The sequence below is a fragment of the Lepidochelys kempii genome, chromosome 4 (assembly GCF_965140265.1).
Source record: "Lepidochelys kempii isolate rLepKem1 chromosome 4, rLepKem1.hap2, whole genome shotgun sequence".
Lineage (NCBI taxonomy): Eukaryota > Metazoa > Chordata > Testudines > Cheloniidae > Lepidochelys > Lepidochelys kempii.
Window position 1 is genome coordinate 102,207,866 of NC_133259.1, and position 16,210 is coordinate 102,224,075.

A 16,210-nucleotide genomic window follows, 5' to 3' on the forward strand; every position below is an offset into this window, starting at 1 on the left:
GGTGGATACATAAAGGTAACATGTCACAGAGCAAGGTAAGACTAGTCCTTCTTTATCTATCTGATGAATTTGCAATCAGGAACAGTGCATTCACTTATGACTCTCACTAGCACAAAGACATAGACAAATGTCTGTAGAGGGAGTGCAGGCAAGAGCACCAAAAATTATTTCAGAAGGAATGATTTATAGCAAGGGTTTAAAAGAACTAAACATATATAACTAGGCTAGATGATGGCTAAAGGGACACAATATAACTGTGTACCAATATTTAAAGGATGTGAATACCAAGGAAGGACAAGAATTATTTAGCATGGAACAATGAAAATAAAAACAATGGGGTCAAAACTAAGACAATAAAATGAAGACTATAATATTTCCCAGCAAGGAGATGGACTAGATGACTTTAAAAGCTCCTTTCCTATCAATAAGAGCCTGATCCAAAGCCCACTGACGATGCTGGGTGTCTTTCCATTGACTTCAGTAGGCTTTGGAAGAGGTCAAAGTTTCCGAGTTTCCATTCTGTCACTCTTGTTCGTGTTGAGTAACATACAACTAGTTCCACTGCTTTCAGTAGTACAGAATAAATAATTGCCAGGGCATGCAGAGCTCAACCAATCTATTGCTTACCCCCAAATAAATATGTACTCATGGATTAAAGATACTAATCAACATGAGCATGTGAAAAAAAAATATGTATACAATTTGGTCAGTCACATAATCATTCTCTGCCTCAGTTTGATCATACTGTGAAAGGGGAAAATGATACCTACCTCATACAGTGGTGACGTGGGGCTCAACTTATTAAAATTTATAAAGTGCTATGTGATCTCCAAATAGAAGGAAAGGAATTACTTAAGTGCAAATTGTTTATAATTGTTACTGCTTGGGCTTTATAATAAGTTTAGTGGGAGGAGACCAGACAAATACAGTGAGCTGGATTCTCATCTCATTTATGGACATTACTCCAAGTCATTACTGAAATCAGTCAAGTTACCTCAAGTGTTGTAACTAAAATCAGATGTAATGTGCCTCTCAGTATTTATATTAGTAATAAAATTAGAAGTCAGTTATGATGCGCTAAAACAAACAAAAAAAACCAAACAAGCATTTCTCCACCTGAGTTTCCCATATTCAGTGTTGTTGCAAAGACACTATGAGATACTGAAGAATCCTGGCTAACACGTCCACTGTTAAGAATGTACATTTTTAAAATAATTAGTGTACAACATTCCTGATTTGTTTCTCAATCTCAGAGTTCAAAAGATGAGAGTGAACAGTTGTATTATAAAAAAAAGGACTAGCATGTTACTGGATTCTCTCAATCTGTGCAACCATTGTGGGTGGTCTGCCCCAAAGTCTATCTGCTGACTGTCCAGCTGGCAAATACAGACTAGTGTGTGTAAGAAAACTACAGTACAGCTGTATGCGTGCCACTGATGATTCATTTTTCAGCACATACCAGATCCCAGTTGCTTAATTTAGGGTGGGCTGGGAGTGAAAATCCATTAGACAGACAAAACACGTAGCACAATTAGATAACTTTTATCTTCCCCTGATGTTTTGAATCTGATTACCCTGTAAGGTATTTACCATCCTGATTTTACAGAGGTGATTCTTTTACTTTTTCTTTCATTAAAATTCTTCTTTTAAGATCCTCATTGCTTTTTTCATTGTTCTTAAGATCCAAGGGTTTGGGTCTGTGTTCACCTATGCAAATTGGTGAGGATTTTTATCAAGCCTTCCCCAGGAAAGGGGGTGTAGGGCTTGGGGGGAAGACATCTCCAAATGGGCTCTTTCCCTGTTCTTTGTTTAACACGCTTGGTGGTGGCAGCATAGGGTTCAAGGACAAGGCAAAGTTTGTACCTTGAGGAAGTTTTTAACCTAAGCTGGTAAGACTAAGCTAAGGGGGTCTTACATGCAGGTCCCCACATCTGTACCCTAGAGTTCAGAGTGGGGAAGGAACCTTGACAGCAAGTCACCTCTAACCTCCACTTTCTTTGAGTTTGCAAACATCCAGACAGACACAAAAGAATTGATCCTTCCCAAGCACAATGGGGTACTGTCAAGCCAGGTGGGGGGCATATATTGACTGAACACTTTGTCGGGAAGTTGAACCAGCAGAAATATAGCCTATATGCAAAGTTTTCACCCTTCTCTCCCAGTGGGCATGAATCACCCCCATTCTCTTTACTAAGTTTGGAAACACTAATCAAAATTGAGGAAAAAATTAGGGTTCCCCCCCATGTAACAAACACCCACCTGGCATATTCTAGTCAAGCAAACCAGTCATCTCAGAATAACTGTTGGGTTATTAGGACTTATTTTCCTGCTTTTTTTGAGGATAAGGGGTGTGTGGAACATTTCAGCAAGTAAAATATAAAGTGAAAAATCTGTTAATAATGGCCACCAAAGGGACTGCTGCTTTTCTAGCAGTTATAACAGATGGCCAGATAATGCAGTGTGATTAATAGGAAGGAATTCTCCCAGGGACTGAGCTTTTACTGGGTGTTAGAACAGGTGGCTGTGATTAGCAGATGAATGCTAGCTCAGGTTTTTTGACTTTGGCCTTTCCTTATTATCAGAATTGGTTTTTCAGGGCCAACATTTTAGAGGTTGTTTTTCTAAAGTTAAACATCTAAATCCATACTCAGTCACCTGGGAAAGCAGTCTGATCTTCAGAGGAACTGAACACCCATTTGAAGTCAATGAACAATATTAGAGGGAATCTGTATTAACATTTTTGAGCTTTTTTGCATGTTACAGTAAATTTAAGATTAAGTTATACAGATATTTGAAACTAGTTGTATATTATGCTGATCACTTTTAGCTCTGTTTCTATTCCAGCTAAAGGTTAATGGGAAGGTCAGCTCAAATTCCATACTTGATTGTTTTGTTTTATATAGCAGAATATAGACATTTAATTTTCATATATGGCTTCTTTTCTTTAATGCAGAACTGTGTATATTAAGAATAAACCCATAAGAGTCTACGACTTATATTAGAAGTAATCAAATTACCAAAAATACAGCTAGACAGCTGGCAGATCCATTAGCAACAAGGAGTTCTGTGATCAAGATTTAATGTCCCAAAAGTTCATGTAACTGAGTGAAGGATTGGTGCTCAGATTAAAGGAACACTGAACATCTGCCATTTCCATAAAACAAGAAATCCAATGCTTAACTTGAAAATTATGCTTAATATGGTAATAATTAGAGTAAGAAGAAATTCTAATGTAATAAATACTTAAATAATCAGTGGGGAGGGGACCCTGGGTTTTCTACCTCCCAGATGAGTGCCATGACACCATCCTGTAGAATCATTCATTCTTTCTCTCTCTCTCTGGCTCAATAATTGTTTAAGTGGTTAGGATTTGAATATGCATGTCCCACCTCTCAGAAGATCCTTTCTCCCTATCAGACATAGCAGGGGACTGAATCTGGATCTCACACATCTCAGGTGAGTGCTTTGACCACTAGGCTAAAAGTTATAAGGGAGTCACCACCACTATCTCCGCCTTTGGCCAGATTTCATATGGGTCCTTATCCAGCAGCCAAATCAGGCCCCATATGTCAGATAGGCAAGAAAATACATATTTCTACCTGGTTTGAGGATCCTGCTGAGGCTTAGGTGTCTGGACACCTAGAGTGAGGCATAGTGTACATGCCCAGCAGGAGAAACCTAGGTGTCTGGGTGACAAACCTGCAGCTTTTACTTGTGTGTTCAGCACAAATATGATTTATTTTTTAAAGCTAGACCTTCAGATATGGGGGAAAAAACCCAAATTTTTTCCCTAATATGTAGTGTTCTAGCAACATAAGCAACTGTAGCTAGAAACTTAAAAGTTGGCTTGCTTTGTAGGTTTTAAATATTCATATGAAGAATATTATCCCGTAGTATTCAAAATATCATAACATAGCTGTGGTAAGGACCTATTACTAAAGTATAATAATCCATCTCCCTATCAGTAGAAAATTATGCCTTACTGTATACACACTCAGTAGTGTTTTGTCAAGTCTAGACTGAAATATGACAAACTATGAAGCTTCCACCTCTTCTGTCAGAAAACTATTTCATGTATTTTCACTAATAAGAAAAATGTCCTGGTAGTAATAGGCCTTGCATAAAAGAAAACAGAAGTAGGGAAAAAGAGGTTAATAATGGACAACGCCTAAACTCACAAGTAAACTTGAAAATAACATAGTTAATAAACAAATAGAAGAGTAATGTATGATAAGCTTGCTTACTAGCATACCTTTGCAGTCTGTGGACATTTCATAATCTGAACTGGGATGAGTTACAGAAAATAGACCAACCATGATATATTAACCAATAATATTAAGTGTAAATGTGTATATAAGCTGATTCATGATTATGTACATTGGATGTCTGGTATACCCTGTATGCACGCCCTACGCCTAAGTCTGATCAACTCAAGTATTGTTTAAGAGGGTTCAAAAAAGAACTAGATAAGATAATGGAGGAATGGTCCATCAGTGCCTATTGGCCAGTATGGGCAGGGATGGTGTCCCAATCATCTGTTTGCCAGAAGCTGGGAATGAGCAACAGGGAATGGATCACTTGACAATTACCTCTTCTGTTCATTCCCTCTGGGGCACCTGGCATTGGCCACTGTCTGAAGACGGGATACTGGGCTAGATGGACCTTTGGTCTAACCCACTATGGCTGTTCTTATGTTCTAAAGAAACCTCAGTAATGAGTCCAGAGTTGAACTGGTTTCTTGGATTCCAGGGAACTGGATGAAGTGTTTTTCCAGAACTGGACGAGGTGCTCTAGATAGGTTGAGTGGCGAAGAAATCTCATCAGTAGTTATCCCAGGGCCAGCCTTATGGACAATGGCACCCTGAGCAACTTCTTTTAAGCCCTTTAAGTACTGCAGGTATCATGCTGCCAGGACTGCAGAGAGGGGATGTGTGTGAGCGCCTGGCTCTCATCCTGCAGTTCCCTTTATCTCCACCTTCTGGGTGGGCACGGCTCTTCTGCAGCATCTTGAGCATGGTGCCCCCTGCAACCACAGCACCGTAGGCTGTTACCCACATCACCCACTCATAAGGCTGGCCCTGAGTTACCCTGAACTATCCTTTTCTAAATTTCCTCCCATTATTCCTGATTATTATCAGAATTCCTCAGATTTCCCAGTCATGTTTTCAGTCATGAAGACTGATAACTGGGTGAAGAGGTATATGCGAGCTTTTCAGAAACACTCATTCTTGGCCTAACACTTCTCCCCAGTGAAATTAATGGTAAAAACTCACACTGCCCTCAACAGGAGCAGACTAAGTTCAATGTTGAGTTCTCTTGAAAATCATACCATACTATCCTACCAAAACTGTCAAATGAGGCTCAAAATATGTTTGAAGAGACCATCAGCTATTGAAAGGAAAGACTTCCTGATTCTGTTTGGATATCAGCCTAAGAACATATGGAATATCATGTTACAGGACTCTGTAGCCAAAACTTGTTTTTGAGAGACAAAAACAAAGCCAAGAATAGAAACTTGATCAAAGGATGTGTAGCAAGACTGGGCAGTAGGGAAAGCTGTTGGTCATGAGAAAGATCATGAAATGTTGAGTTTTCTACAGTAATTCAAACTGTACTACTTATGTGAAAATACAGTAAGAAAGTTAGAATGGCACGTTAAAAAATTGGAGGAAATTTTAATTTGGCTAAATCATTAATTACGCTACACAAAGTATGTGAACCTGCTTATGACAGTTCTCCACTCATGATGATGTATCTTCTTCAAATGTGAAACCGGAGAGGCTGCCAGTAAGCTGTTTTTCCTAATTTTAACCAATGGATGCTGAGATAATAAAGATAATTAAAATTAGGGCTATCAAGTGATTAAAAAAATAATCACGATTAATTGCATAGTTAAACAATAATGGAATACCACTTATTTAAATATTTTTGATGTTTTCTACATTTTCAAATATATTGATTTCTATTACAACACAGAATAAAGTGTACAGTGCTCACTTTGTATTTTTTTTATTACAAATATTTGAACTGTAAAAATGACAATAGTATTTTTCAATTAATCTATACAAGCACTGTAGTGCAATCTCTTTATCATGAAAGTTGAACTTACAAATATAGAATTAGGTACAAAAAATAACTGAATTGAAAAATAAAACTATGTAAAACTTTAGAGCCTACAAGTCCACTCAGTCCTACTTCAGCCAATCGCGCAGACAAACAAACTTAATTACAACGTGCAGGAGATAATGCTGCCTGTTTCTTATTTACAATGTCACCTAAAAGTGAGAACAGGTATTTGTATGGCACTTTTGTAGCCGGCATTACAAGGTATTTATGTGCCAGATCTGCTACACATTCGTATGCCCCTTCATGCTTTGGCCACCATTCCAGAGGACATGTTTCCATGCTGATGATGCTTGTTAAAAATAATGTGTTAATTAAATTTGTGACTGAAGTCCTTGGTGGGAGAACTGTATGTCTTCGGCTCTGTTTTACCCGCATTCTGCCATTTATTTCATGTTATAGCAGTCTTGGATGATGACTCAGCACGTTTGTTTTAAGAACACTTTCATAGCAGACTTGACAAAATGCAAAGAAGATACCAATGTGAGATTTCTGAAACTAGCTACAGCACTCAACCCAAGGTTTAAGAAGCAGAAGTGCCTTTCAAAATCTGAGAGGGACGAGGTGCGGAGCATGCTTTCAGAAGTGCTAAAAGAGCAACATGCAGATGCGGAAATTACAGAACCTGAACCACCAAAAAAGAAAATCAACCATCTGCTTGTGGCATCTGACTCAGATGATGAAAAGGAACATGCATCGGTCCACTCTGCTTTGGATCATTATTGAGCAGAACCAATCATCAGCATGGATGCATGTGGTTGAATGGAATCGGCATGGAATGATGGTTGAAGATGAAGGAACATATGAATCTTTAGTGCATCTGGCACAAATATCTTGCAACGCTGGCTACAACAGTGCTATGCAAATGCATGTTCTTACTTTCAGGTGACATTGTGAATAAGAAACAGGCAGCATTATCTCCTGCACATTGTAATCAAGTTTGTTTGTCTGCGCGATTGGCTGAAGTAGGACTGAGTGGACTTGTAGGCTCTAAAGTTTTACATAGTTTTATTTTTCAATTCAGTTATTTTTTGTACCTAATTCTATATTTGTAAGTTCAACTTTCATGATAAAGAGATTGCACTATAGTGCTTGTGTAGGTTAATTGAAAAATACTATTGTCATTTTTACAGTTCAAATATTTGTAATAAAAAAATACAAAGTGAGCACTGTACACTTTATTCTGTGTTGTAATAGAAATCAATATATTTGAAAATGTAGAAAAACATCTGAAAATATTTAATAAATTTCATTTAGTATTCTATTGTTTAACAGTGCAATTAATCACAATTTTGTGTTTTAATTGCATGAGTTAACTGCAATTAATTGACAGCCCTATTTAAAATATTTTTCTCAAAGTCTATTGACCTTACTGGTAGTCAATATGGACACTGTTAATAGAACAACTCTTCTGGTAAAACATAACCTGATTGATGCTGGAGAGCAGCAATGGGCAGAAGCAAATTGCAATGTAGTAGAGGCCCTGACAATTGAAACGTGATTCATTAACTATGTGTGGGTTTTCAGTAAGCAATGCTGACATCTGTGAAAATTCCTTCTGATGATGAAGAATCTGCATTGCAGCAACCAGATGATTTTCTTCAGTGCAAAGCTGATGCACCACCTGCTGCTTAATATGCTGCAGCTGATGGTGCTTTAACAGTTTGTGAGGAGCTAGGAGTAGACAGTGAAGAAGAGCCTCTCATCTGAGCTTCAATCCACATTACTGAAAAATCAGCAGGTGATGTGACTGAAGAAGATAAGGATGATAGAGTTACTAATGAAAGTCCTTCTTTTTCCTCTCCTGACTTTCACATTACAAACTAAACACGTAAACAGCAATCAGTGTGCCAGATGAGTAAAAGGGTTTCTGTACAGAACACAACTTGGGTCTGCTGGAAACAATAACCAATGGAATGGCAGTCACATCACTAACAAAGTGGAGATTATTGACTTTTTTTTTTTTTTTTTGTTAAAGTGTCATTTGTGGATGTAATTTGACTTGTTTTTTAAATGGAAATACCTGAGTGCACAATTTTGGTTGTTCAAAATTGTAGACATTATTGAAGCCTCTAGAATTTTGATGCATCCGATGAAGTGAGCTGTAGCTCACGAAAGCTCATGCTCAAATAAATTGGTTAGTCTCTAAGATGCCACAAGTACTCCTTTTCTTTTTATAATTTTGAAGAGGATTTAAAGTTTAAACTTAAGATTTTTAAGTGTCATGTTAAAGAAGAATTAAACAATGCTCCTGTTTCTTGCTTTATCTCTTTCTGACATTACAAAAATTGCTCCTGAGCTCGATGAGTAAGAGTAGGCATTGTAAAGGACAAGAGAACAGCTCTTGACATTGTTTAAACAGCTAATGAGAACACTTTACAATAAAAAGAAACAGGCTGGTGAGCTCTTATCATATGTTAAATATAGAGACAAATTTATTTTTGTGGAGATTCAAAGAGTAGGGGGTCAGGGAAGTTGCACAAAGTCTTATATGGTTAGGAATATAGCAAAACACCATTTTGTAGTTTCCTGAATTTGATGGCCTTTCAGCCACTGCTGAAAGTATTTTAGGTGGATTATTTAATTGTTCTCAATATTTTTCAATTATTTTAAATTTCTGGTGGAAAGATATTAAATACATATTGTGGAATATTAATGAAACATTACTGTATGTAAGAAGAACCCTGTTAAATAAAAAATAATATTTTTAAAGGTTACGAAATAATTAGTGCTCCTTATAATCCTTTAGCGCGAGCTGGGTATCTTTATCTGTGTTTAATCATAGCCACTTATAGAGTAAGGCCTGGATCTGCAAAGAGACTTAAGTAGTGCAATGCTGAGTATCACCATGCCTAACTTTTATGTGCCTACAAAGTCCTGGATCAACAATGGGATGCACAAAGTCTGAGTTAGGTACCTATGCTCCCTATACAATGAATGGGGAGAGATAGGCAACCTGAGAATTGTGTCCACACAAGCCAGCATGGTAGGCAGTTTGCTGCCTAAACTAGCTTATAGGGCTAAGATTGTGTCTTAAGCCTTGCCCCTCTGACAGAGTTCAGTGCCTAAGTCTAGGCTGTAGAAAGGTGCTTCTCTCTGCTTTGGGTCCACAGCTGGGAACCCTGCTGCTGGAGTCAGGCAGCTTAGGTACTAAACCATTTTTTGAAAGAACGTGTTAGGTAGCTACCTAAAACCATACAAGGTGTGGGGAGGCAGCCTCTCTAAGAACAGTTATCACAGTGATTAGACTACTCAGCTGAGATGCATAAGTCCCTAGTTAAATTCCCCCTCTCTAACTGATGAGGAGAAGGGATTTGAACTTTTGTTTCCTTCTTCTTAGGTGCATGCCCTAACCACTGTACTATAAAGTGATTCTTAGTCTGTGTCTGGCCTAATTGAAGATGTAATTATTTAATTAAGTGGAAGGCATTCAACAAGAGTTCCCTATCAGACTAATTCATACTCTAGTGGTTAGGATTGTCAGTAGAAAGATGTGAAATCCATGTTCAAATCCCTTCTCCTCATCAGGAAGAGGGCTGAGCTAAACCAGGGTCTCCCTCATCTCAGGTACCCTAACCACTAGGCTGAAGGGAAGCCCCTTTTCCTTTCCCACAGGTCATTTTGTGCAGAGTTGGGCATACTTAAAGCATGGCTAACAGATCTTCCCCTGGTTTGTAGACTGCAGTGAGGCTCAGGGTATGAGATAGGCAGGTGACTGGGTGCCTAAGGGCAGCAGTGCTCCTTTTCAGAGGCAGGAAGTTAAGCAACTAGGGGACTTTTATAACAGAAATGTAGGCACCAAGTGAGTTTAGGAGCTGACAGAGTTAGGCAGCTGCTGAGCAGGATTTTATGGATCACAGTGATGCCTAAAAATTAGGCTTTAGGTGCCTAATCCCTTTGTGGATCTGGATCTTAACTGCTACTCAGTGAGAGGAAGGGTGTTGCAATATGACACTTTGGAAGGAGATACTTAGGGCAAACAGGACCAGATTGCTAAAGGTATTAGGTGCCTAATTCCCATTGAAATAAATAGGAGTTAGGCGTCTAAGTACTTTAAAAAATTCCGTGAGAGATGGGTAAGTAATTCCTCTTTGTGACTTACAAAAATCTCTCCAGAAATTACTTAAAAAGCTGTGATTTCTGCAATGCTAAAATGTATGGGTTGCTGAAATGAAGAGGAAGAGCCAAATTCAGACAAATTATTTTTTAACATCTTTCTTTTTACCCTACACCACCTAATTGATGTTTGTTTGTTTGTTTAACAGCTATTGGCTGCCACTGAAAATCTTTGCAGATTTTTTTTAATTGCTTATACATTACATTTGCAAGTGACTATTCCACAAAATGAGGTAATCTCTCTTTAGGGAAAAAAAAGAATTGCTTAAAATGTTAGTTTGTCTTGTTCTGTGTTTGGAATGATTAATTTAATTGCTTAATAATATAGTACATATTGTACAGCTTCAAAACCAGAAGGGTTCTGAAAAATATTCTAAGTATTCCTTTGTGAAATCAGATGATATTTCATCTTGCGTGCCTCTGATTTTTTTTTTTTGCAATGTGATTGTAAAATTAATTTCTCTGTTCTGAAGGATTAACCACTGCTCTAAAATGATTTGGCCCTACATCACCTGAATTACAAAATTCAGTGTTATGCTGTACCTATCAGTCTGAAGGATTTATACTGATCTTGTGCTATGTTTTACTTTTTTTTTAAACAGCATTTCTTCAAGTTCAGTCCTATGATCTGATATTTCTATTTGTATAAAGTCTCCAGTTCTGGACAGGGAAATCTGACATCTTTAATATCAGATTGTAAGTTTCTAAGCAGTAGTTTCCAGAGTGCAGAGGTTTCAGAAAATCCCTTTTATAAATTTTGATTGCACGCAGATATGTTTTTTTTTAAATATTAACCATTACAACTAATAGAGTAATGAAAAAATAAATGATAGAATATTTTTCTCCCATTTTAGTGTCAGTAAATCTAAAAGCACATTCAAGAAGTTTATTTGCTTTCTTTGTGCTCTGTAGATATCAGCATACTATTTGGACTTTTTTAAAAGTTATCCAGGAATATCATGATTTTCCTCCACACTCTGTGTATGAAGGACTTGAGTACTGGATAATCAATATGCACTGGCCTCTCATCTCCAACTCTATGAGAGCTTCTCTGTGAAATATGCACATTGAACACTATTCTAGAGTAAAAAATAAAATAATCCTTTTCAGATTGCACTGGCACTGCTTAGCTATAATAAAATTAATGATCAAGGCTGTGCTGAAGTCCTCTCAGATAGTGAGTTTCACCCAACCCACTGGAGATATTGATCCCAGAAGGGGGTATTTAGAGACAGGACTTCCATAGGGAACTCCCCCACTGGCAGGAGGAAGATGATAACGCCAAACCAAAGGAATTACGGATCTCTGTACTGCTTGGACTCTGGAGGCAAGGTGTATCTAGGCATAATGAAGATATCCCCAGCTGCTTAGCCTGGGTTAACCTTAAAGGACAAATAGAGCTTGCTAATTATAGAAGCCTATATTACCTTTTGAAACCTAAGACTCTAACTCATTCATGTATCTATGCTATTTAGTTTAAACTCTGCATTAGTTGAGATTGGTCATACAAGCCTCTTTAAAGTACAAAATCATGCTAAAACTGATTTGTAGAGTTGCAGGATGTCAGCGTGACCACTTCCAACATGCCCCTCGGGGCCTCAGGGGTGGCCCTGCAGTCATCTCCCTGCCTCAATTTCCCTCTTTCAGGCACTCAGACTTCCTGTCTCCTCAGAGGCCAATTACCCTCCCCTTTCTCCGTCATATGTGATATGGTGGAACACTCCTGTGGCGGGACACAGCATGCCTGGTGTGTCTGCCTCGGTTTCCCTTTTCTTCCAGAGACCCTGGTAATTCCATGCAAGTTCTTCACATACAAGTCGTCCTGGAAGGGTTAATTTATTACAAAAATCCTTTGACCATAATCCATTGTTCCCCAACACAGTCCAAAAAGTACATTCACTCTTTCAGTTCCCAAAATTCCTTCAACATACACCATGTTGTTCACCATGCGCCAGCACTCCAGCACAGCTCTTGCAGATCTTGCTACACTCCAGCTCTTCAGTAAGACTCTGGCATCTCTCATCACTCCTCACCCCAGCCTCTCTCACTGGGGTGCTTTTCCATCCTCTTCCCTCCTCAGGTCTGGTTCTAGCTCCTACCCAGAGACAACAGCAGGTTCACCCTTCCATCATTCCCCAGCCCTTTCTGACCCTCCAGCTTTAGCTTTCTAGCATGGAGAACCAAACGGCATCTCCCTCTACTGTTTTCATCCTTTGGCCCTCTCTGGCCACGGATCTCTGGCCTGGGTAGGTTTGCAGGTGATCACCCAACTGCCTTCCACTTTCATTAGCCTGATTTGACTCCACTACTTACTAGGCAATTCTCACTGCTTCCTCTTTCGGGGTCTTTCCCTTCCCTGAAGCTCTCCACTCAGCTCTGCTCTGATGAGCAATCTCACTGGGTTCTTGGTTTTGAACTTTCTCTCTTAACTCTGAAATCACTCTTGCCTTGAGTGCTCTCATTTTATAAGCCCTAGGGCCAGCCCTGCCCTCCTCATTACACCAAATTAGGGTGCAACTGGAATAGGAGGGTTAAGCCAATGCCATTAAAGGCCCACCCTGTTACATGGGGAAAAAACAGTCATTCAAGATAATGTTACGCATTGGAGCTGGATGTTCTGGAAAATAAATCTAGGTCCTCCAACTCTAGTGTGTTAGGTTGAAAGAAGGTGAAGAAGATAAATGAATTATTACTCTGCCTATTTCATAAGAAGAACATTTAAATGCGACATCTGACACCTTGTTTCTAACCCATAGCAAGGCATCTGGAAACTACCAGTGCAAGAGGGATCAGAAAATAAACTGGTTTATTCATGCTTTCTGGGATTTTTTTTGTTGGGTGGTGTGGTGTTTTGTTTTGTTTATTATTACCATCAGTATTTGTAAATGATAATTCTAGGGCTTGAAACAGATTTTTAAAACACACAGAAAAGTTTAGTTTTTTCAGGTCACCAAGTGTTAATGTTTCCTGGTGTGGCTAGGGAAATAAGGCTAGGAGATAGACAGTCAGACTTCTTAAGGAAGGATTTGCAAAATTTGGTAGTAGTTCAGCAATTTTTCCCTGCCAAATTTTTAACAACTTGGGAGGATAAACAATATGTTTTATTGGCTGCAACTCTGAACGTTTTGTGTTGTTTTAATCTTCAAAAGAGGTTTTATTGGCATATGTGGAACAAACTGATGGATTAGATGAAGAGTTAGAATTTACTAACTCCTTGTGTTCCGGTAAATAGGCTTCTGTATGGAATTTTACAAAGTCTATGAACTTTATGTACACTTGGAAAGTTGTTGCCAAGACTTAATATTGTCTATGTAATAAAGCACAATAACAGTGCTTTGTTTAGACAATGTTGATAGGATTTCTCACTCTTTTTTTATTTTTCTCTCTTAATGCACTGTAACTATAGTCTGGACTTCACATTGGAGAATCCACCCTGCATTTGGAGCAGAACAGAGTCACCTTGTCCCAGGAGGAGCACTGGTATGAATAAAGCATCTTGACCTAATGGGCGAAGTAGTGAGACCACTGCTACACCCCTTTATGAGGTGCAGCTTTGTACAAAAACAGAGATCTATGCAGACCAGTGAATGAGGATCCAGAGACATGGCCTGCCTGTCTTCCAATTCCCACCCCCTTTGGGGCACTAGGCATCCCCTGGGGAATTAGGATGGAGCAGTCCTTGCATTTTTGTCTGGCCCTCACACAGGCCATGTTTAGATGTGTGTGCACTGTATGAAAGCATGGCAAATTAGTCCTTTAATGTGGAACATATAAATTCTGTGATTATCAAAGGTAGGGGAAAAATGATGGTAAGAATTCAATGTTGCCACTTTGGATGCCTAAAAGATGCTTTCCCTGAATTGTCCCTTCCAATTGTCGTTAGGGAGAGAGACCAAGAGGAAACACTGTAGGGTTGAGGGGGGAGGATTGTTTGTTTTGTTTTTACTCAGAGTTGTGAATAATGAAATTCAATCCTTCAAAATCAACATGGTTACTGCAGGAGTTGAGTACACTACCAATAACCCTGTTAGACTAAAGTCTTGAATGAGATGGTTTAAAAAACTACAACAATTAGAAAAGTGCAGAGCATGATCTTGTACTTCATCATTACCCTGAGATAATATACAGGCAATTCAAACATTAATGGAAAATTGGAAATTCATTGCAAAAGCCAAAATAAGTACATTTGCTGAAGAAGCAACTAGACAGAAAGAAAAGACATGCATGTCTGATGTTGAAGAAAAGCATGTTGTGCCTAATACGCTGGAGAAATTGTTCAAAAACAGTTCATCCATGTAAAAATATGACGGCTGTAATGCTGCCAAGGTCAATGAGACCTCGGGTGACCTGCTGAGGAAGTGCAGGTCGTACAAGTTAAAGCTGCCTTAACTTTAACTTGTGTGTCCAATTTTTCTAGGATTTAAAAAAATAATAATAGAAATAAGAATAAGTACAGATTCTTAATTTGTGTAATTTCTTCTTTTTCTATTTTCACCTCCTCATATCTGATACATTTTATAAATTTTAACATAAGAGTACACACTGGTATAAACATATTTGCTTGATTTATGAGAGAAATGTCTAGCACTATTTATCAAACAAATTAAACAAATTTATGTGATATGAGGGGTAAAAATAACAGTATGTACCTTATGAAGTCTATATATTGTTAATTAGAAAACGGTTAGAAACATACACCCCATCAACTGTAGGTACTAAAAGATTGTACAAGAAAAAGAAAATAGAACTTGGCTAATTTAACTAGGGATATGAACTCTCTAATGACTTCTAGCCTTACAAGATAAGCTTAGTCAACATCTGGCATGATGTTCTATACTCAGATGTCTTAGTCTTGAGTGACTAGATTTAGGCATGAGGCCAGAGGAAATGGTGAATCACTCTGAATAGCATCAATCTGATTTATTCTTACATCAGCAGAAGGGTTTTATTATTTATTTATTTATTTATTTATTATTGTTACTTAAGAGCCACAGTATAATGCTGAACTCTGAGATTTCCACTAGATTAGTATCTTTAGTAAAATAACCAGCTTTTTCGTTATCTTTAGTCTTTCAGTAATAATTATATATACTAAATAGGAAAAAGAAGAAATTATACTTTTAAAGAAGAGGTCTCTCAGTAGGAATAATTACTGGCAACAGCAACCTGGGCATTGTCTTATTGTTTTTATCAGTGGAAACCCAACAAAACTGACACGATCTCCGTGGAAATTACTCAACTTCCAAACATTGGTGAATGCCTCCAACAATAAACTTCACTCAGAGGGAACTTGTATAACTAACTGGACGATCTTTTGACATAATCCATTATGAATTGATTCACTAAAATCCTGATCACTGCAGCCAACATTGCTTTGTGTTAAGACAGTGATATCATTGATTATTAAGAGCATAACCAGAATTTAAAAAAGGTCATTTTGTATTTACTATGGGCCAAATTGTGCCTAGTCCTTGAATGGTGCATGCAGAATATACCATACATCATTCCAACAAAACACAATAGTATAAATTAACCTAGCTACACAAGAAAATTTAGAAAACTCAGTTAAACATATGCCTGTTAGAGACATGGCACCTGCAGACTATTTTCTGTAGAGAGGTAGCACAACACCCAAGAGAACAAAATTATTAATTCATTGATGAGAAGGTTGTTTATGCCACTGAGGCCACCTCAGGATTTGCAGAGATTTGCTTCAAAGGCTGTAGGAGAGGGCATATTAAATGAAACTGAAATGCAAGCTCTACAGAGTTTATACCTACCAAGAAACAATGTAGAAGTATACAAGCCAACCCCAAAGGAGCAGCCATAATAGGCTTGTTACAGACACTCTACTCACAATAAGGAATGTTAAGGATAGGTGATAGGACAGTCAAGGTGTGGTGAAATGTGTATTTATATTATATCAGGGCATTCAAGAGGGAGGAAAAGGATGAACCAGAAGGGGATACAT

General features: G+C 38.1%; 1 protein-coding gene across 5 annotated transcripts in view; it reads right to left on the reverse strand.

The window, feature by feature from the left end:
• The window catches only part of PCDH7 (protocadherin 7), a 392,778-nt gene that overhangs the window by 166,947 nt on the left and 209,621 nt on the right, over positions 1-16,210 (reverse strand). The gene's annotated exons all lie outside the window — the stretch shown is intronic.